Source organism: Bubalus bubalis, chromosome 7, assembly GCF_019923935.1.
Source record: "Bubalus bubalis isolate 160015118507 breed Murrah chromosome 7, NDDB_SH_1, whole genome shotgun sequence".
Classification (NCBI taxonomy): domain Eukaryota; kingdom Metazoa; phylum Chordata; class Mammalia; order Artiodactyla; family Bovidae; genus Bubalus; species Bubalus bubalis.
This window is the reverse complement of record NC_059163.1, coordinates 48,964,061-48,987,257: the sequence shown is the minus strand read 5'-3', so window position 1 is coordinate 48,987,257 and position 23,197 is coordinate 48,964,061. Positions and strand designations below refer to the sequence as shown.

The following is a 23,197-nucleotide window of genomic DNA, read 5'->3' as shown; positions in this document are numbered from 1 at the left end:
AGGAAGTTGGTTGCAGTGCCCTCTTTATGAAGACCCATGGAGGAAATTTTCCTCAGGAATCTTTGCGCTTCTCTTGAGTGTCTGGTTTGTTTCCATTTTCTGGTTTTTGAATTGACTGTTAGGCAGCTCAGAGCAAAATTTTTGGCCCTTTTCCAGCAAGTCAACAGAGCTTCATGGGTTATATTTTCTGTACCAGCCCCAGACTTTATCTTATTTTCCCTGCAATCCAATTTTCTCACTGTGTTTTAAAAATAGAATTGTAATATATTCTTGTAAACTACATTCTTCTTGGGCTAAAATGAGATGTAAAACAGTGAATAAACAAATGAATGAACAACAATAAATTATTTTTAAAATTACAAATAAATATCAATATAAGCACAAAAAATTACAAAGAAATACATTGCAGGTCATTTTCAAGTTGCTGGTTAAATCCATCTTATTTTAACATGTTCCACATCTTTCTTTATACATGGATGTCTCTTTTCTGACATCAACTGTGAGCTTTACCACACAAATATAATGAAGGGACTAAGGTTTCAGGTTTATTATGACTTTTCAACATTGAAGGGGGACAAGTAGATTTAAAAAGGTCTGAGGAAGATACTGTGATTTATCTATTTATGTGCAAGACAGTATAAAAGAAGAGCATGTGCTATATATTCCATCCCAAGGAGAGTGGAGATAGGGCAGTGTTAAACTGTTCCCAGATCACTTCCCAGAAGTTTTTTTGTCCAGAGGACTTGAGGGCTGCTTAGAAAGTGCAGGCAATTGGCCATTTTTAGAAAGTGCAATTGGCCAATGCAGGAGACATAAGAGACACAGGTTCAATTCCTGGGTCAGGAAGATCCCCTGGAGGAGAACACAGCAATCTACTTAAGTCAGTATTCTTGCTTGGAGGATTCCAAGGACAGAGGAGGCTGGTGGGCTGCAGTCCACAGGGTCAAAGGGATGGACATGACTGAAGCGACTTAGCATGCATGCAGTCGCACAATAGCCTACTGTATAGCACAGGGAACTCCACTCAATATTCTCTATGGACCTATATGGGAAAAGAATCTAAAAATAGAGTCAATATATGTACAACTGATTCACTTTGGTATACAACAGAAACTAACACTGTAAATCAACTATACTCCAATAAAAAAATTGATAAAAAACAAAAGGCTTGAACAGTTTTTCATTTGTTCTCAGCATAAAACACAAAGTCTGCCAGGGGCTCCTGCATGGTGTGGCCCCACGCTTTCTCAGGCCACTCTACTCCTACCTCCCTAAGTTCTGTTTGCACTTTGGAGCCCTTAACAGGTCAGTTCAGTCGCTCAGTCATGTCCGACTCTTTGCGACCCCACGAACTGCAGCACGCCAGGCCTCCCTGTCCATCACCAACTCCCGAAGCTTACCCAAACTCATGTCCATTGAGTCAGTGATGCCATCCAACCATCTCATCCTCTGTTGTCCCCTTCTCCTCCTGCCTTCAATCTTTCCCAACATCAGGGTCTTTTCAAATGAGTCAGTTCTTCACATCAGGTGGCCAAAATATCAGAGTTTCAGCTTCAACATCAGTCCTTCCAATTAACAGGTCAAGCCCTTTCCATTCTATCTCAGGGCTCTATCACAAGCTGTTCTCTGTGCCTGCAGACCCCCAACTCCACTGGAGATGCCTACCTTGGTCAGCCATTCAAACCTAGGCCATTTGTTTTCCTTCGCACACACTGTACCCACCTGGGGAAAGCAATGTAGTGTGGTGTTTTGAGGGGCTCTGCCTTCAAAATCAGAGGAGGCAATGGCACCCCACTCCAGTACTCTTGCCTGGAGAATCCCAGGGACGGGGGAGCCTGATGGGCTGCTGTCTATGGGGTCACACAGAGTCGGACACGACTGAAGCGACTTAGCAGCAGCAGCAGCAGCCTTCAAAATGCATTCAAATCCCAGATCCACCACTTGTTTGCTGCTCTGGACTTGTCTGGGTTTCCCCACCTATAATGTGGGGATGATTAAAAATATTTTGCGAATTAAATTTAACAAATGATAAACTCTTAGAATAGTAATATAAGTTATTTTATATACTCCAATTTTAATCCAGTTGATTGTTTGCCAAGTTTGGTACCTGTCACCTAGGAAAGGTTTACAGTGCCTCTTTGCCCCCCCCGCCCCGCCCCCACTCACCACCAACACCCTCCCCCGCCACCCCCACCCCCCACCCCAATTTACTTATTAAACACTGTGAATGAGTGAACAGAGAGCATGAAGAAAGGCTGGTCCTCCAGGTTTAGGAGGGACCATGGAGTGAGCTTGTTCAAGAAGACGTGGCTCTGGCCTCTAAGTTCAGTTTTGCAAGACACAAACAGAACAAGCGTAGCTACGGGAAGGGGAATTTCTGGGTTGGCCAGGGCCTTCTAAGGGCAGTCCAGAGGAAGACACTTGGCCGAGAGAACCAGATTTACGAGCACCAAGGCCTAGGAAGGCGGCAAGACTCCTAGAGCATCTGAGTAGAACGCTCTGCGTAGGTTTGCCTAGTCCTCCCGCCACAGAAAGACCTGCAGCATCCGGTCTAGCCAGAGACCGCATGGCCAGGCCCGCACCGCCCAGGTCCGGAGAATTCCCGGGATTGGCTGCCCGGACCGCCCCTACCCCCGACCGTCCCGCCCCGGATGCCCTGCTCGCGCCCCGCCCCGCCCCGCTTGCATTTTCTCGGCGCAGCACACGCGCCCCGGCCTCAGTCTTGCTGAATTGAGCGGTGAGTGTAGGTCGGTGTGGTGGGGAGGGCACCCGGCCGTTCTGCGGGCCGGGTGGGGCTGGGCTCGCCCCTCATCCCCTCGAGCTTTGCCCGCCCGGAGCTCCACTGCTCTCGGCGGCCAGAACGCAGGGGTAGAGCAGCCCTCGGCGGCCTGGGAGGGACGGGCGGCGGTGCCCGTCCCGGGGCCGCTCGAGGCACACTGCGCCGCGCCGAGTCGCCCGGAGGCTTCCAGGCTGGCCTACCCGGGCGCGGTAAGAAGCTTGCGCTTTGCTTCCCCAGGGTGCAGCCGCGGCTACTTTGTAGCGGGGTCGGGCCCCACCCAGACTGAGGCGGTTACAGCGGATCTTGAACCAACCGTGGGCCTGGGGAATTTATCTCCAGCTACTGCCGGCTGCAGCGGCCTGAGTACTAAGCGCAGGTATGACCCTTGAACGAGTCCTCGGGCCTAGAAAAAGAAGATAATGGCATGAGCCCGGGACTTCCCCCCGCTGTCCGGACCTCCCCGCCCCCTGCTCAATCGCAAATGGCATCTCAGCTAAAGATTACCCAAAACGCCCCGCCTGACTAAAGCTTCTCGTATCACTTCCGCAACCCACCCCCTCACCCAAATACGCAGCCTCCCTGATCCTTCGCGCGCTCAGCCTGGTCGTCAGGCCGCTTGTCCCCTACTCCTTGCCTGAATAAAGGTAACCTGTCTTCGTTGAGGTCGTTTTCCTTTCTTTGCCTCCTCCCAAACTATTGCTTGGAGAAGGCAATGGCACCGCACTCCAGTACTCTTGCCTGGAAAATCCCATGGACGGAGGAGCCTGGAAGGCTGCAGTTCATGGGGTCACTACGAGTCAGATATGACTGAGCGACTTCACTTTCACTTTTCACTTTCGTGCATTGGAGAAGGAAATGGCAACCCACTCCAGTGTTCTTGCCTGGAGAATCCCAGGGACGGGGGAGCCTGGTGGGCTGCCGTCTATGGGGTCGCACAGAGTCGGACACGACTGAAGCGACTTAGCAGCAGCAGCAGCAGAACTATTGCTTTCATTTTTTTGGTGCTGAAACCCCGGAATGGGCGAGGCACTCGTGTCTCTCTCTCCTCTCTCTCTCGCTCCCCTCCTCTCTCCTCTCTCTCTCTTTCCTCTCTCTCTGACGACCTCCGGAACAGGGAACTCCTGCCATTCGACGCCTCCACATCCAATATTCCACTCACTCCGGCCCCTACATTAAGGTAAGATCCGGATAGTGTTCTAGAGGTACCCTAGTATACTGTCCTCTCTGGTCCCGGGGTCCCCTGGCCTAAGGCCACTCTGTAAGCGACAGTGGGGGCTGCTCCGCCTTGATAATGAGCTCTCTTCTCATAACTCCTATTGTGACTACGGGTGACAACCGAGACTCACAGAAGGAGCCTCTGCTTGCCTCCCAATCATGGGGTCTGGCCAATCTATCCCAAAAGATTCCCCTTGTCCTGCGTCCTCAAAAATCCCAAACTACTCTTACTGAACTCAAGGCGAGCTGCTTAGAGCAGCTCTGTATGCAGATCTGGCCTCAGTAGTAATTAGACAATCAAAACCACTGGCCTGAATTTGGCACATTTGACTTATACATTCTTCAAGATCTTACCAGCTTCTTAAAATGGAATGGCAAGTGGTCCGAGGCCCCATATGCCCAAGCCTTTTGGGCCTTTCGGAGCAGGCCCTCCCTATGCAAGTCCTGTTGCATGAGGTCCTTCTGTGCACCTTGCCTCCCAAACAAAAGGACCCTTCTGCTTTAACCAGCCGCGCACGACCTTCTGCACCCCCAGAGTTTGACCCTGCGGACGAGCCCCCTCCCTACCAGCCACACCATCAACCCCCTCCTTCCCCCTCACCGAACTCACCTAGTGACTCTGAAACCTCTCCTGAGCCTTTCTCAACCCCGTGACCCCAGTCCCTCCCCACTTCCCAACCCCCCTGCCACGCAATCACGTATCCAACACGTTTCTCCTGAGAGTGGCAGGACCAGAAGGCCCCACCCGAGTCCACGTGCCATTTTCATTGTCAGACATGAGCCAGATAGAAGAAAAGTTAGGATCATTTTCTGAAAACTCTACCAGGTACAGAAAAGAGTTCCTGAGGCTTACCCAGACCTATAACCTTCACATGGAGTGACATATTATATCCTAAATGCCACTCTCAATCCAGATGAAAAAGACTGTATCTGGCAAGCCGTGGGAGCTCATGCCAGTCACACAACCAAGACTGGGCCAGCCCAGCTGCTGATGAGGCGGTGCCTCAACTCGAACCTCACTGGACATACCAGCCCAGTGACCCAGGCATCAGGATACTCAACCATATGGTCACCTGCCTCCTAGAGGGCACGCAGAAAAATACTCACATCCATGTCAGTTAGGATTAATCACCCAAGGGGCGGGCGAAAATCCAGCCTTGTTCTTGATGCGCCTCACAGAGGCAGTCCAAAAGTATAACAACCTCCATATCAGTCTGCCCCTGACATTAGACGCAAACTTCGACAACTAGAGAAGGGCCCCAAGAGCTCCCCAAAGGGACCTTCTAGAAGTAGCTAGAGGTGTTCAATAATAGGAGGAGGCTAAAAGAGAAAAAGACTGAGAGAAAGGCTAAATATACCTTTTGGCAGCAGCAATTAAGGGAAGAGATCAGCCTAGCCCAAGTCATCCCAGACTGGGGCTCAAACCGCCCCCCTCCCCAACCCCCCTGGCCCGGACCCTGCAACCAGTTGGGACACTGGTCAAAAGGCATGCCCAAAGCCACCGACCCACACCAAGGCGTACCTGAACTGAGGCCAATGGGGACATTGGAAGGTGGACTGCCCCCAGGAACGCCCTGGCACCCCTGGGGAGGTCCCCAACTCTCCAAAACTCTAGCCCGACCCTGTGAGAGTTGGTCCAATGATGGAAACCAGGTTCCAGCCCCCACCCCCCGGCCTGTGTCCTGGACACAAGCTCAGAACTTAGGGTAGACGGGATAGTGGCTGGGAGAAAGGTCTCCTTCATAGTAGACACTGGAGCTGCCTTCTCTCGACCTCCTACTCTGGCCCAACCCAAAACTCAGAGCTCACAATCAAGGGGGTCTCTGGAGTCCCCCTGAGCCCAAGAATCAGCCTCCCATTATTCTGTCAATTTGGAAACTTGACCCTTGAACACTCATTTCTCATAATGCCTCAGTGCCCCATGGTGCTCCTAGGGAGAGATTTGTTATCCAAATTAGGGGTCTCTGTTACCATACCCCCTCTCAATGTGGTCTCTGTTCTACATGCACATGGCACCTGGACCATCCGTATCCCCTACTCCTGACCTTCCCTGGACCTACCTGCCATAGACTCCCGAGTCTGGGGTACTGGTCACCCATCCATAGCCAAACATACCCCAGTCCACATCACCCTTAACCTTAGCCCTTGCTATAGGCCTAACAACTGTCTCCTCTAGACTGGTCACCTGTCCTCCGTCTCTTCATCAGTGCCGCCTACGCTGTCAGCTGTGTTTTACTCCTAGGATTCTATTTCCTTCACGTTGTCTAACTACCAGACCCATGACTCCCCTGTTCCTTATCCTTGCTACGCTATCCGGCCTTCTGGCTAGTTCCTGCCCCTGCGATGAAATTCATTCCTATGTCGATTCCTTATGTTTTAACACGGCCCCTAAACCATGCACTATGAACATCGGGGCGGGAAAGTCCAAATCCCTACTCACTGTTAAAGTACAGAAGACAGGGAGTGCTGTGAGCAACTGCTATAAGCCAAATGGAAAAGACATATGTCTCTATCCCACTACCTGCTGGGAGTACTCAGACGGGGGAGGGCCACAAGATCAACAGCGTAAAAAGAACCAAGAACAGGTTATAAGAAACCTAATCTCCCAGTTACAGGCAACCCCTGAGTCCTATAGACGCCCAGACCACCTTTCCCAATTACAGCCCCTCCTAAATCCTCCCTCTGACAACTGACACCTTATCCTCCTTAACTCATTCCAGTTCTTCCAGAACACACACTACACATCCCAGTGCTGGATATGCATGTCGCTATCTCTATCACTACACATAGCAATCCCTTTACCCTCCACTTGGTTGTCACAGGGCAACTGTACCTCCCCTCCCAAACAAAACACTACACAACTCATTGGGCCAGTCTCTGACAATATCCTTTCAGCCCCTTCAAACCTAACCTGTGTCAACTGCTCTAGTCCCAACTACACCAGGCTCACAAACTCCACTCTCTTCTGTTCCACTTGGGTTCTCTAGGACAGCACAAGTAATTGCACCAGCCCGGGAATCTTCATTCTCTGAGGGACCTACGCCTACTCATGTCTTCCCCCCAACCCCCTGGACCTTGCATCTTGGTCTTTCTGACCCCAGGTCTTACCATCCTAGAAGATAAAGAGATAGAACAAGTAGCCGATCCCCAGGTGAAACATTCCCACAGGAAAAAAACAGGCTGTCATGGCCCCCCTCCTGATTGGGATGGCATAGCGGCAGCTCTGGGCACTGGGATTGGGGGCATCTCGACCTCAGCCCATTTCTACTACAAACTGTCCCAGGAACTTAAGGAGAATATGGAACAGGTGGTGGAGTCCTTTGTTGCAGTCCAAAGGCAAATTAACTCATTGGCTTCTGTAGCCCTACAAAATAGACGAGCCCTGGACCTTCTCACCACAGAAAAGGGATGAACCTGCCTTTTCCTGGGAGAAGACTACTGCTCTTTTGTTAACGAAACAGGCATAGTCCAGGGTAGGGTCAGAGAACTTAGAGACAGAATCAAAGGCCACAAAAAAGAGTTACAAAAGCTTTCCACTCCTGAAGCCTGTTCCAACTGGCCCGCCCTTGGTTGCTCCCTTTCTTGGAACCATTAGTACTTATTATCTTACTCCTCTTATTTGGCCCCTGTTTCTTCAGTCTCTTTCAAAGATTTCTCCAAGACCGGATTCGGGCCATCTCTTCTCAAGACCAAGTCAAAGACCATTCTTCTTGAGAGCCTCACCTTAACTTCGGAAAAAGGAAACCCTGGGCCCTAGAAAGATCCTCTGTTCCAGACCCCAAAACCATCGCCCCTGTCCAGGAGGAAGTAGCCAGAGAGATACGGCACCCTTTTCCCATCCTTTTATGACTTCAGGGTCTGTAATGAAGGAGTCCTCAGGCCTAGACAAAGAAGATAACTACCTCAAGGGCCCTTGCTGGACCACCTGACTTCAGGGAAAATAAAACTGAACTTTGCCCCACTCCAATACTCCAGGCAGATTGCATCAGCTTGGAACTTTCCGCCCCCTGCTCAACTGCAAATGCCATCTCAGGTAAAGATTACCCAAAATGCCCCGCCTATTCCTTACAACCCTGTCCTTGAGTGAAAGTAAGATGACCCAGGCCCGAGCTTGTGGCTAACGGTGACTGGAGAGTTCCCAAGCTCCATGCAAAGGCTTGGATCAGGCTCTTCCTTAATGTTAAAAGAAATGGATGTTTACTGGCTTCACCCAGCAGACCAGCTGCTTCTAGTGGGTTTTCGGACTCGGCTAAAGAAACTGCTGATGTCCACGATATTATCAAGAGGAGTGCAGGAAATGGTAGAGAACCCTGTGAGAAACCCAGATCGCCCTTTCCAGTGCCCTTTTAAGGCTAACGCAGTGCCTTAAGAGGCTAACACAGGAGGGTAAAGAAAGTCTCCATAAAACCCAGAGAAGAGATTTTAGAACTCCTCTCTGGATCCTGTCTGGAGTCACAACTGAACCAGAAGATTTTAAGTCTTAGCACTTACTGGTATGTGTATAGTTAATACCAAGGTCATTAAATTTAAACTTGACCTTCGGTTTGACAATACTTTCAGGCCTGATTTTTACATTCCTCTGCGGGTCCCATCTAGTGTATTCAAAAATACAAGGCAGTTTGGGTACTTTGGTCGCTTTTGATGGTGGAAAAATATCTAGATGATGGAACACATGTGCAAATTTTCTATTCAAAAAGGTAATTTTAAAACATTTATTTTTTTTAGGTTGAAAACTACAGGTACAAGCCATTGAAGCCAGGATGCTGTCTGATGCTGGTATTTTAACTGACCTACACCAACTATATCGCTGTGCAGTGTACAACAGTGAGTCTAATGAGGCCAGCTATTCTCACATAACTTGTAGCAGCTATGGATCTGCACTGGCATAGGAGTTGGGTCAGTGGGATAATGCTGGTGGTTTAATTCTCCCAGCTTTATGAAGTGGGTAGTGTAAAATTATAGATGAAGCAATATTTCAGGTAGTGAATTAATATTCCATCACATATGCATAGCCCTAAACAAGGAACCTCATATGTACCTTTCTGGCTATGTAAACTATGGAAAGTCATGTATCTGTCTTGGGATTTAGTGTCCTTGTGTAACAGTAGAAGTATTCAAATAGAGATTAGGCCATTTGGGGAGGGAGTTAGGATTAGAGACTTACTCAGAATATATGTTGAAATTTGGCACAAAGGACCATTCTTCAGCATGTTAAATGCTGCTGATGAATGTAGCACAGTGAGCTGTAAGAAGGAATTTAAAAGACACAATGATGCTAGATTGTTAGAATTCTGAAAGGATTGGAGGTGATGGGAGAGTTTTCATATAGGAAGAAATGTCAGTGTAGCAAAATTAACAGCCCAGTAGGAGCTAGGAATTCTTCCTGTTGATCAGCACTGAATGTTTGCAAATACCTCATTTTCCAGAAATCGTAAATCTTAAGCCTAGGATTCACTCTTAATGCTTATTTCAAAACATTGTTTTAGCCTCTGTGTAAACTTCATTTTTTTAATATTCCAAATTCTGTAAAATCTAGCCTCCTAATATAGGAAATTCAACAAATATGTTGTAAAAGAATAATTGCTAGACAAGGGCAATAGGAAAGGCGTGGGTATGCACTCTGAGTGGAGGACATAATTTCAGATAGAGCTGGCTGAGACTAACTACAGAAGACCTGAAAGGGCTGCAGAGGGTAATGTGGTTGTTACAGTCAACCTTTGAGTAACGTGGATTTGAACTTCATGGGTCCCCTTATTCACAGGTATTTTCAGTAGAAGATACTACATGGTTGAATTTGTGGATGTGGAGGGCCATCTATAAATTATTCAGATTAACTCCTGTATTATACAAAGGTCAACTGTACATATTTGGATGAAGAGGATTTCAGGTAGAGGGAAAGCAAGTGCAAAGGCCCTGGGGAGGGATATGTTTAAAGGTTTGTGGGGAAAGCAAGGTGAAGCTGCAGAGAAGTGGCCTTAAGTTTGTGTGCAGGGCTAGGGTGGATATTTGAGACCATTCTAAGATGGCAGCTTGCTTTCTGGCCTGTCAGACCTCGGAATGCGATCACTTAACGTACAATGCCCCCTGCCATCCATATACTTTCCCACGTTTCTATTAAGTGCTATCTTCCCTCCCCGGTGCTCTTATTCTGGAGTTCTATAGCACCTTGTAATGCCCTTACACTTGGAAGCACATTTTGTGGTTTCTTGTGAGCTTGCCTACCTGCCCCTGCCAATAAAATCCATCTTGGTATCTACCATATTCCTGGGGTCTGACCAAATACCTGGCTTATTATAAGTTCTCAAATACTTAGTCCTAAAACCATGGTGACTATAGTACAAAGAGCAGTATTATTTATAATACTATTGTTAGTTGTGTTGAATTGTCTTATAAATCACACTGAAGTGGCTTACTTAGGATTGGAGCCTAGTTAATAAGAGCCTAGATTCAAATCCCCATCCTAAATGATCTCTGACCAGTTCTTAACTTCAATTTCTTTATCTTTGGTGGTGGCTTAGTCGCTATGTTGAGTCTAACTCTTAAGTTGATGATAGTTACTGGGGTTATACGCAGTACATCTAACTCCCTGGTGAGTAGTAGGCACTTAGTAGTGCTATAGGATCATTTTGATAATACTGTATGGTCACTGTAATTTAGATCAGAATGAAAATACTGATACTTGATATTTATATGGTACTAAGATCCTGGCTTTAATGTTCATTAAAAAAAAATAATAGAGTACCTGCTATGGGCCAAGACCTATTCTGGGTATTGTGAACAAAGCAGATCAGAGTATGTAATTGCAACTGGTCTTTGACGAAGGCCTCTGGTGTAAAGGCCTGTGACTAGCATTTTGGTGGAGACAGTATTTGGTAGACTAAAGGCCTAGATGAAAGTCTGAGGGTGCTAGCAAAGTTTCCAAGGGTAACCACTGGTTGCACAAGAAGCTTCACTCCACCGAGCCCTGCTGGTGGTTCTCTGTCCCTTGAGGAGTCACTTGGGCTGGGCAGACAGGTGGAAACCTTGGTTCTGCCACAGATTTCCCCCTCTCCCAGGAAGCAACTGCAACCGGTACAGTCCTGTTCATACGTTGGTTTTCCAAAAATTTTTTAAATAACCAGGAATTTGTTATTTAAAATTGTACAGTCCATGGGGTTACAGTCCATGCAGGCTACCGTCCATGGGCTTGCAAAGAGTCAGACACAACTGAGTGACTAAGCACAACACACAGGTTGCAACAAATACTGATACCGAATAATGGCAGCTTCATGCTAGAGATTGGTAAGTAGATGGGCAGACCCAAGTTTCTGAATAAAAAACTTACTGAATTTCAGTATTCTTGTGGGGCTATCACAGTCAATAAATAAAACATTATTGAAAAGATTGTGTGTTGTTTACATGTTGCCATTCACAGTAATGCCTTTTGAATCTCATTCCTTTCAAAGAAGTTAGGATCAAAACTCACTGTAGCAAATTGTAGACCTGAATAGAGTGAAAGTATAAAAAACTCCCCACCATTCCTTTCTTGCTGACAGATGTGAATACCTATTGTTAATGCTTGCCACAGCAAAAAGGTTTCATTATTACAAGTCTGAATATTTCTGCCTAAAAGTGGCCACTCTTCTTTTGAGATATTCCCATTATCTCTGGCTTCCCTGGTTCCCTGGGGGCTCAGAAGGTAAAAGATCCATCTGCAATGCAGGAGATGTCAGTTAGATCCCTGGGTTGGGAAGATCTGGAGGAGGGCTTGGCAACCCACTCCAGTATTGCCTAGAGAATCCCCAAGGACAGGAGCCAGGCAGGCTACAGTCCATGGGGTAGCACAGAGTTGAACGCGACCGAAGCAACTTGGCATTCCCTAAACATGCACCCAAGTGGCAGGTTCTGGTGCAGCCCTATTTTGGTTAGACTTCTACAGGATCATTGCCCACAAGAGAGTTTGCTAGGAACTTCCCTCAGGTGCACGCTTCCTTTCAGAATGAGTCTATTAATTTAGCTTCTTACTCATTTTTTTTCTTAGTTAATTGGCTTTCAGCAAAATGCCTGACCCTCAACTGTTCATGTGTAATATGGGTAACTGCAATATGCTTGCATCGTCCTGGGTGTCATCTCCGCCTTCAAGCCTTTTATGCTAGTCAGAGGCTTGCTCTTGACAGTACTTCTTCACCATAAATTATATTTTAACATTTCAAGGGTCTCGCAGATTTACACTTAGCTTTATACAAAGCTTAATACGAAATTTTTGCTCTAAATAATGATCACTCGTTTTTATGGTTGAAAAACAAATTGTCATCTACTCACAAAATTAGCTGGCAACCTAGAAAGCAGTGTGGTCAGCTGAAACGTGTTGTATTAATAGGCCAAATACATAAAAAGAGAATGGGTGCTGTTGTCTACAGTCTGCTTTCAGTTCTTTTGAGTGTATACCAGGAGGCCGAACTTCAACATTTGCTATTTTCTACCACTTTCCACAACAGTACGTGAATATTCAGGTATGTACAGGGCTCAGTATTCGAGATCCCCATTTACCTTTTACCCCCTTCTTGGCCGTGCTTTTTCTGCAGTGAAAACAGACCCAGCCACAAGACTTTTAGTATTAAGTGTAAAATACGTGAAGATAACTGTGTTGTTTGCCAAGTGCAAGAATTCAATACATATTGACACTCCCCATTACTGGAGGAATCTTGCATTACTGCAGGTGTTTCCATTAGAAACGACCTTCAAAATGTAGATGTGACTTTACCCTCACTTAACTATCTGTACAGCAGCCGAAACTAGCCGAGCTAGAAACAGGCTAGAACAAGAACCGACCATTTAAGCGAGGCGGTTCATTCCTCTAAGTATTCTATCTCACTGTCCTGCGAGCACTCAAGCGCGGTAACCAGAGAGCCACAAACTCTTCCACTATTTTGAATGCAAATATCCCTTCCGAGGCCGCAAACCGTTCAGTAGACGGAGTGAGCGTCAGTGCCCTGCAGGGCCCAATCAGGTCGCGCTTTACTACCTTGGGTTCCTCCCGCCAAGCGGCAGCAGAGCCGCGCCGACAGCGAATCTCCACCCCGAGGAGGGGAGGTAGGGAACCGCGAGTGAAAACCCAAGACCCGGCGGCTAAGCGACCCCACGGCCCGGGCCCAGCCTCACCTCCGCCTCGGGCACCACGGGTCCGGGGTTCGAGACAGGCAGCTCTCTGCCTGCGGCTCGTCAAACTCCCTGACCACGCCTACTGCCCTTCAAATCCCCGCGGCTCGGGGTAGCGAGCGAATGGACGCTACCAAGGGCCGAGGCATCCGAGTAGGCAAAGACACCGCACCCTCCACCCACCGGCAATGAGACCAAGTGTTCCAAACCCGGTGGAAGACCTGCGCCCTCGCGAGAGTTCTGACACACTCCTACAGGCCGCGAGAACCCTGGGGGACGCAGCCTGCCAATCAACACATGGAGGCGGTTCCGCGCGCACCCAATGGGCTAAGCACGGAAAAGTTCGCGTCCCATTGGCATGTTTTCCGGAGCCAACTTCGTCTTCTCCGTCTGAACCCTCGTCCCACTCTCCGGCACTGCTTCTCAGCTGAGGAGGTGGGGAGCAGGATACGAAACGCCTACGCTTGCCCCCAGTTCCTAGTGCGAGAGCTTGGGCTGTCCGAGTAGAATCCCACCTCTTCACCCGTGGCATTTTAGAATCATTTCTTGCCCAGATTTCTAGCATGTCTTGTCTCGTTCCTAACCTCAGTTTTCTAAACTGTGTCCCCAAACTGACCTTGTCCTGGGCAGGGAGCTGTTTTTTACCCGTGCTTGGGAGAAAACAGGCTTCCATAGACCTTGCCAAATTAAGGTATTTCTTTAAAAGCTTTCTGATCTCCAAACCTACGTCTTGCTCTGCATAGCATGCACTGAGAATTAAATTTTTTTTTAACAATCGTTAACCACCAACCCCTGCCCCGCGTGCCTTAATTCATTAAATCATCAAAATAATCATCAATGAAGTAGGTACTGTCAATGGTTTTTCAAGTGAAGAAACCAGAAGCACAGAGAACTTTAGTCACCTGCCCAAGTTCTGTGTTTGCTCTGCAAATATGGACTATACTCTGTCCTTTTCATCCCTGTCTCTCTTATTTTAATCCGGGACTTCCTAATTGCTGGATTACCTCTACAAATAACTTAACTCCTCTCCTTGCCATCCTCTACAAATCCAAGGATTAATCTTCCTAAGGCAAATCTGATCGTCTCTCTCAAATCCTTCTCAGGTCTCAGAAATCTCAAATCCTTCTGTGGTTCCTTATTGCCACTCTCTGGCACACAGTGCTATTTATTGAAATATTCTTATCTGCAGTTAAGTACACAAGCCATGTTGGGTGTATAACCAGAAACGGAACTGTTGGATCAGAGTTGTGCCATGTTCAAATTTAGTAGACATTTTAAAGCAGTTTTCCAGAGTGTTTGCACAAATTTACACCCTGATGAACAACATATGAGAGTTCCAGTCATTCCACGTATTTGTCAGTGCTAAGTATGTCCCATCTTTTTTCATTTTGGCCATTTTGGTGGGTGATGATTATGTTTTCTGTGATTTTAATTTTCATCTACCTGATTAATGAAGTACATCATGAGAAACGCTGGGCTGGAGGAAGCACAAGCTGTAATCAAGATTGCTGGGAGAAATATCAATAACCTCAAATATGCAGATGACACCACTCTTATGGCAGAAAGTGAAGAACTAAAGAGCCTCTTGATGAAAGTGAAAGAGGAAAGTGAAAAAGTTGTCTTAAAGCTAAACATTCAGAAAATTAAGATCATGGCATCCAGTCCCATCACTTCATGGCAAATAGATAGGGAAACAGTGGAAACAGTAGCTGACTTTATATTTTGGGGCTCCCAAATCACTGCAGATGGTGATTACAGCCATGAAATTAAAAGACACTCCTTGGAAGGAAAGTTATGACCAACCTAGACAGCATATTAAAAAGCAGAGACATTACTTTGTCAACAAAGGTCTGTCTAGTCAAGGCTATGGTTTTTCCAGTAGTCATGTATGGATGTGAGAGTTGGACTATAAAGAAAGCTGAGCGCCAAAGAATTGATGCTTTTGAACTGTGGTGTTGGAGAAGACTCTTGAGAGTCCCTTGGACTGCAAGGAGATCCAGCCAGTCCATCCTAAAGGAGAGCAATCCTGGGTGTTCATTGGAAGGACAGATGTTGAAGCTGAAATTCCAGTACTTTGGCCACCTGATGCGAAGAGCTGACTCATTTGAAAAAACCCTGATTCTGGGGAAGATTGAGAGCAGGAGGAGAAGGGGATGACAGAGGATGAGATGGTTGGATGGCATCACCAACTTAATGGACATGGGTTTGGGTAGACTCTGGAGCTGGTGATGGACAGGAAGGCCTGGCGTGCTGTGGTTCATGGGGTCACAAAGAGTCGGACATGAACTGGACTGGACTGGACTGAACTGGAACTGGATTAATGAAGTTGAGCACTTTGTCATATGGTTATTGGTTATTTAGAAATAACTTTATGAAGTTTCTGTTAAATTTTTTGCCCATTTTCCTGAGTTTTTTTTCCCCCTAATTCTTGATTATAAAAATGTTCAAATAGCAAAGTTTAAGGAACTTTACAGTAAACACAAGTAAACCTGCCACACAGATTCTGTTGTTGTTCAATTGCTAAGTCATGTCCAACTTGTTGGGACCCCATGGACTGCAGCATCCCAGGCTTCCCTGTCCTTCACTATCTTCTGGCGTTTGCTCAAACTCATGTCTGTCGAGTCGGTGATACCATCCAACCATCTCATCCTCTGTCACCCACTCCTCCTCCTGCCTTCAATCCTTCCCCACATCAGGGTCTTTTCCAATGAGTTGGCTCTTTGCATCAAGTGACTAAGGGCTTCCCTGGTGGCTCAGATGATAAAGAATCTGGCTGCAATGCAGGAGAACTGGTTTTGATCCCTGGGTTGGGAAGATCCCCTGGAGGAGGGCATGGCAACTCACTCCAGTATTCTTTCCTGGAGAATCCCCATGGACAGAGGAGCCTGGTGAGCACCAGTCCATGGGGTCACAAAGAGTTGGACACAACTGAGTGACTAAGTACAGCATAGCACACATAAAGTGACCAAAGTATTGGAGCTTCAGCTTCAGCATCAGTCCTTGCAGTGAATATTCAGAGTTGATTTCCTTTAGGATTGACTGCTTTGATCTCCCTTTTTTTTATAGAACTTGTTTTATTATATTTCTATCCTTCCCTTTATCCATCTTCATGTTGTTGCATTTCAAAATTGATTGCAGATAGCAATATGTGTTTTCTAACTTCAGCATATATATAATTCAGTATTTAAGGTTTCTTCTTTTGATATAAAAGTTAAATGCACAAATCTTCAGTGTAGATTGGCTGAGTTTTGAGCAAAGGAGTTTCAAGTTCAATGCCACCTTCCAGTCAATCTCTATTTCCACTTTCCTGATGGAAACCATAGTTCTGATTTATTTTTTCCCTACAGTGGATTAGCTTTACCTGCTTCAGAATTTCATATAACTAGAATCATACATATCTGCTATTTTGTGACTTCTTTCACTCAGCCTACTGTACTTTAGATTCCTTCATGTCATTGCATGTGTCAATAATTCATTTCTTTTTATTGCTGAGTAGAATTCCATTGGGTAAATATACTAGTTTATCCATAGTAAGAGGACTTTTAAAATATGCCTCCTTTGTCAAGTGTATGTGTTTCAAATATCTCTTTCAATTCTGAGTTCCTTCTCATTCTTCTAGCGATGCCCGTTGAGAGGGAGAGTTCTTATTATTTATTTATTGGCTGGGCTGGGGTCTTCATTGCTATATGGGCTTTTTCTCTAGTTGCAGTGAGGGGGTCTTGTCTGTAGTTATGGTCCATGGGTTTCTCATTGCTGCATCTTTTCTTGTTGCAGAGCACAGGCTCTAGGCATGAGGGTTTCAGTAGTTGTGACTTCTGGGCTCTAGAGCACAGGCTCAGTAGTAGCGGCACATGGGTTTAGTTGCTCCCCGGTTTGTGGGGTCTTCCTGGACCAGGGACTGAACCCGTGTCCCCTGTGTTGGCAGGCAGATTCTTTACAACAGAGACACCAGCAAAGCCCACGTTCTTAGTTTTAATACTCCAATGTATCAATTTTTGATGGTGACTGGTTTTAAGAAATCTCTGCCTACTCCAGGTTATGAAGATTCCTTCTCTATTTTCCTCCAAAAGTTTTACTGTTTTAATTTGCCCATTTAGAATAGTAATCCATTTTGAACTGATTGTTGTGAGTGATCGGATATAAAGGTAGATGCAGACATCTGTTTTTCTATATGGCTAGCCAGTGAATCCAGCATGGTTATTTAATTGATCACTTGCCCAGACTTGCCGTAGTCACAAACCAGGTGACCACATACATGTAGGCCTATTTCCCACTCTGGCCTATTTAATAGGTTGATTTTGTCTATCTTTGCACCAATACCACATAGTCTTCATTACTATAGCTTTATAATTAGCCTTGATAGTGCACCAGTGAACTGATTTTTTAAATTTAATTTAAATAGCCATGGGGCTAGTGGCTACCATATTGGTAGAGCAGATATAGAAAGTCCTCATAGGAAGTGCTGTTGACAGCAGTGCTTTAGAAGACATCTAGAGGCCAACACCAGATACTTCATTTCACAGCCACAGGCCACCTTGAGTTTATGGCTGGGCTGCTCTGCAAAAATATCTGTGTAGTATCTTGTTAAAAAGAAATTAAAAATGCAGCTTCCCAAAGATAGGTAAGACATCCAGCTGTTTTGACCTTGTACTTTTAGCAATGAAAATATTATTTCAGGTTTGGGAAAGTTTAATGTTTTAGGAGACATTTCCTGTGATCAGACACCATAAAATATGTAGCCCCAAATCATAGGGAAGGTTTGCTGCTATAGTGCCATCGCCTGTAGTTTACTGTCTGCTCTCATCCAAGGTCACACACTTCTCTGTCAGAGGGCTTTCCTGGGCTGTTACTAGCTGTGTCTGAGAGTTTGCCCTCAGACTTGTAATCAAAGGTCTGAGTCAAATCTGGCTCCTAAGTGTAAGGGATTCCTCAAACCATACTGTCCTGTTTATTCCATGGTATCATTGGAGTCTTTTGACTTTTAAATGATACATATGTACTTATTATGTCCTTCCAGTGTTACTTTTTATGTTACATGTATTTATTTCTCCCCACAATGCTTGATTGCATTTGATGACTGTTTCTTTTCCAATGTGTGGTGTCTTATGGTCTGTGATGCTGTTTGAATTATCATCAATTTCCACACATGAGGATAGCAGAGGGCTTACTCTGTGAGATGCCCTGTGCTGGCCCCTAGGATAAACTCTGACAAATAACCAATAATAGTTACCATTGAGCATCTACTAAATACTATACCCCAAGCACTTGCATTTGTTATTTTTAATCCTAACAACATTGTAAGATATATACTGTTACTACTTTTTTGTTTTTCAGATGGCTTATCAGTGCTGGAGCTGAGATTAAAGCTGTGAATCCCACCACCGCCACCTCTATGAGAGTTATCAGACTTAAAAGGTACTTTGTTTCCTCTTGAGGAACCTATGGTCTCATCGTGGAGGCAAACTCACAATAACCACAACCCCCCAGCAGAAAAGATATTACAAAAAGAAAAGGGGGTGAAAGCACAGAAGAAATGGCAGTTGGCCATGAGTCCTGCCAGCAGGTCTGTAGCACGCCATAGTTGAAACTAGTCTGTGGGAAATGAGTCAGATGTCCTTAGCAGCTTGGTCTTGTAGATGACTCCTGATCCTTTCTCCTCCTTTTGGAATGATCCGAGGAGAAGGAACAGGTTTCCCTGTTCTCTTCTCAATCCTCAGCCAGGCTTATCTCTGATCTCACTTCTGAAGAGGAGACATTGCTAACAAGTGGTCAGTACCCTCTTTAAAGAATGACTCTCCAATGACTCTCACCTCAAAACCAGAATCTGTTCGTGCTAGGCTGCTTTGAGAAACCCTCCAGAGTAAGGATGGGCCCTTTAAGAAGACCTTGAATGTGGCTGTGAGGCTTGCATCTCTAGCTGCCATCTTTGACCATCTCCTAGATGTGATGGGTTGGATTGTGTCTCCCCTAAATTCATGTGTCCAAGTCCTACCCCTCCCCCTTAGACATGACTTTATTTGAAATGTGATATTGTAGGATCATTGCAGATGTAATTAGATAAGAAGGTCATATTAAAGTAGACAGCACCTAATCCAGTATGACTGGTGTCCTTATGAAAAGGAGAGACATGGGCACAGAAACACACTCTCAGGAAGAATGCTATATGAATAGAGAGATGAAGGAAGAGATGACTCTACAAGCCAAGGAATGCCCAAGGTTCCCAGGAAACCACCAGAAACCAGGAGATAGACCTGGACCAGATTCATCCCTCCAGCCTCTAGAAAGCTCCTTCTCAGATGTCCAACCTCCAGAACTGGGAGACGCTGCTCTTCTGTTCTTTAAGCCACCCAGTTTGTGGTCCTTTGTTATGGCAGCCCTTGGAAGCTAACATACTAAAGATGGCAGAGAAATGAATTAGGAGGAATCTGAGCCCCTGAAAACTGTATGGAGCACAACTTCTACATCAGCTTTGGTCCTGATGAACATCTGCCTTGTTCAAGGTCCTGTGTACTGTGGCCCTGCTTCTGGCACAGAACTCCTAAAACTCTTGATGAGTACAATAAAAAGTGTCTTTTGTTATGCTAATGATATGACTTTTGGAAAGTACAGGATAGGGGCCAGTTGCCAGAGGACCCAACCCTGTGGTTCGAGGATTGGAAGTTTTAGTCCCTCCTGTTTTCCCCCTACCCCACACCAGGGAAGAAAGGGGGCTGGAGGCTGACTCAGTCACTAATAGCCACTGATTTAATCAGTCACACCTTAGTGAGGAGCCTCTACAAAACACCAAAAAAGACAGGGTTCAAAGGTTGGTGAACCCATGGAGATTCTGGGAGAATGGTACCCTCAAAGTAGGCATGTAAACTCTGCTCCCCTTTTTAATGTTGCCCTCTGCATCTCTTCCATCTGGCTGTTCCTGAGTTATGCCTTTTTATAATAAACTGATAATTTAGTAAATAAAATGTTTCTCTGAGGTTTGTGAGTCATTCTAATTACAATAGTTGAACCCAAGTCTAGAGTTGTGGGGACATCTGATCTAAGTCAGTTGTCAAAACCACAGGTAACAACCTAGACTCACAATTGGCATTGGATGTTTGAGCCGGGAGGGGGTGTTGGGACTGAGCCCTTGATCTGTGGGATCTCATGCTATCTCCAGGTAGATAGTGTCAGAATAGAGCTGATGTGTGTGGCAAATTCCCACACATCTTAATTAGTGATCAGAACCTTGGACACTATCACCGGGCCTCTGTTATTTGCATGAAAATCAATCCTGATAGTAAGGGAAAAGCTCAAACTCCTTATGATAACATATTAGACCCAGTTAAGATGTCCCCTGCCTTATTTTCTGCCTTCTCCCTTTGGAGCCCGCATATTCAGTCACATGGCACTACTTTACTCCCAACCTTTCTCTTAATCTCTTTCCGCTGTGCCAGTAACATCTTTCTTACCCTCTGCCTGTGTTCTCTCTCACCCTTCTTAGCCTGGCAACCCCTTAGGCTTTTTCATTCTCCAGAATTCCTTTCCTGACCTCATCAGGACTGGTTTCTGATCTCATGCTCCCAGTGTCTCTTGCTATCATGATGTTTATTAATTATGTTGTAGATTGTGAACTTCTTTTAGAGTTCAGTGCCTGGCCCATCATAAATACTCATTACCTCATTACTCAGTGATGAAGGATCACTAGGGGTTTTCCTTGGCCATCTATGGGAAGAGGTGTTCTGAATTTCTTTAAAAAAATTATATAGTTTTTTTTTCTTTTGAAGAGCAGCCCAATAATAACTTAAGATGGCCTGTAACTATGAAATGAACTATCTAGAATTGGCTACTGAAAGTGAAAATCACTCAGTCGTGTCCGACTCTTTGTGACCCCATGGACTATACAGTCCTTGGAATTCTCCAGGTCAGAAAACTGGAGTGAGTAACCTTTCCCTTCTCCAGGGGATCTTCCCAACCCAGGGATTGAGCCCAGGTCTCCTACATTGTAGGCGGGTTCTTTACCAGCTGAGCTACCAGGGAAGCCCAAGAATACTGGAGTGGGTAGCCTATCCCTTCTCCAGCGGATCTTCCGAACCCGGGAATTGAACTGGGGTCTCCTGCATCGCAGGTGGATTTGTTACCAACTGAGCTATCAGGGAAGCCTACATTGGCTGCTAGATGTCTCCTAAAGCAGCGCTGTTTCTATAGAACTTCCTGTGAAGACAAAACGTCCTATGTTTGTACTGTCCACTAGGGTGGCCGCTAGCCACATGGATATTTACATGTAATTAAATAAGAAATTCAGTCCTCAGTATGGTGGGTTGAATAATGGCCTCCAAACAGATCCACCTCCTAATATCCAGCACCTATTAGTTGTACCTTATGTAACAAAAGGGACTTTATGGATATGATTAGACTAAAGATCTTTTTTTAAATCTGTTTTTTTATTGAAGGATAATTGCTTTACAGAATTTTGTTGTTTTCTGTCAAACCTCAACGTGAATCAGCCATAAGAAAGAAAAGTGAAGTTGCTCAGTCGTGTCCGATTCTTTGTGACCCCATGGACTGTAGCCTGCCAGGCTCCTCCATCCGTGGGATTTTCCAGGCAAGAATACTGGAGTGGGTTGCCATTTCCTTCTCCAGGGGATCTTCCCGACCCAGGGATCGAACCCCGGTCTGCCCACACTGCAGGCAGACTCTTTACCATCTGAGCCACCAGAGAAGCCCCATAGGTGTCATATAATCCCTCCCTTTTGAACCTCCCTCCCATCTCCCTCCCCATCCCACCCCTCTAGGTTGACACAGAGCCTCTGTTTGAGTTTCCCGAGCCATACAGCAAATTCCTGTTGGATATCTATTTTACATATGGTAATGTAAGTTTCTATGTTACTCTTTCCATACATCTCACCCTCTCCTCCCCTCTAGATTATAGATCTTGAGGTGGAGAAATTATCCTGGATTATTTGAATGTGCCCTAAATGTAATTACAGGTGTCTTATAAGAAGGGGACAGAGAGATCTGACTGCAGAACAGAAGAAAAAGACAATGTGACAGCGGAGGCAAGATGCTACACTGCAGGCTTTGAAGGTGGGGGGGGGGGGGCCTTGAGGCAATGAATGCTCAGAGTGGAGCTCTACAGCTGGAAGAGGCAAAGAAACAGACTATTCCCTGGAAACTTCAAGAGGAGCATGGCCCTACAGACACCCTGATGTTGGCCCAGGGAAACTGACTTCCAACTCTGACCCCCAGAACTGTAAGATCATAAATGTGTGCTTTAAGCCAACAAGTTTGTGACATTTGTTACAGCAGCCATAGTGAATTAATATACTCAGTAGCACTAGCCTCATTTCAAGAGCACACTTCTAGACAGTACAGTTCCAGAATCTTCTGCTTAAGGAGGAAGAGTATCTCCTGGACATCTTTTAGAATTTAGAAACTCTGAATGTTAATATGTTCCTTGCAGCCAGTATGAATTTATGATACAATTATTTTGCATAGGAAAACCAAGCTCCGAGAGCTCACCTGTCTTCTGCTCAAGCAGACCATCCGGACTGGTAAATCAAGCCCTTTGACATTGTGATCCATTTACTTCAGTTAAAACAGCTTATAAATAGCCTCATTTCTGTCATGAAAATTTGATACCAAAGAGACTTGTTTCACTTTATCTTTCTCTTTGGAACACCAGAAATAGCGTCACGTCAGATACAAATTATATGTCTCTTGCTAAATGTCTCACAGAAATAGTGATCTAGATGTCTCGGTTTTGTTTGGTGTGTACAAGTACAGTCCAGGAGGGAGTGCATCAAAGATGTGAGGGTCAAAGAGACTCACTTCTGAACTTTGCTTCAAAAGGATCCTCACACAGTAGTTTTTACAGCATTGCATTGCAGATTTCAGTTTTACGGTCTCTACCTGTCTGCACACATGCAAAGGTTTTATAACAGTTAACAGTTGTCTGGTCTAGTGGTTAAGAATCCACCTTCCAATGTGGGAACGTGGGTTTTATCTCTGGTTGGGGAACTAAGATCCCAAATGCCTTGGGGCAACTGAGCCCACACACCACAACTAGAGAAGCCAGTGAGCTCTAGAGCC

At 45.7% G+C, this 23,197-nt stretch overlaps 1 long non-coding RNA gene and 1 other non-coding gene across 2 annotated transcripts; both read left to right on the top strand.

Moving 5' to 3' along the window:
* The first annotated feature begins 2,430 nt into the window (after window positions 1–2,430).
* On the top strand, window positions 2,431–22,388 carry LOC102393808. Its single transcript, XR_327470.4, has 6 exons — window positions 2,431–2,737; window positions 3,017–3,155; window positions 7,633–8,027; window positions 8,720–13,567; window positions 18,467–18,547; window positions 22,096–22,388. It is a non-coding gene; the product is annotated as an uncharacterized LOC102393808 (long non-coding RNA).
* Window positions 8,333–8,454, top strand: LOC112586302. The gene has a single exon (XR_003110768.2). It is a non-coding gene; the product is annotated as a small nucleolar RNA SNORA26 (small nucleolar RNA).
* Window positions 22,389–23,197: the final 809 nt, after the last annotated feature.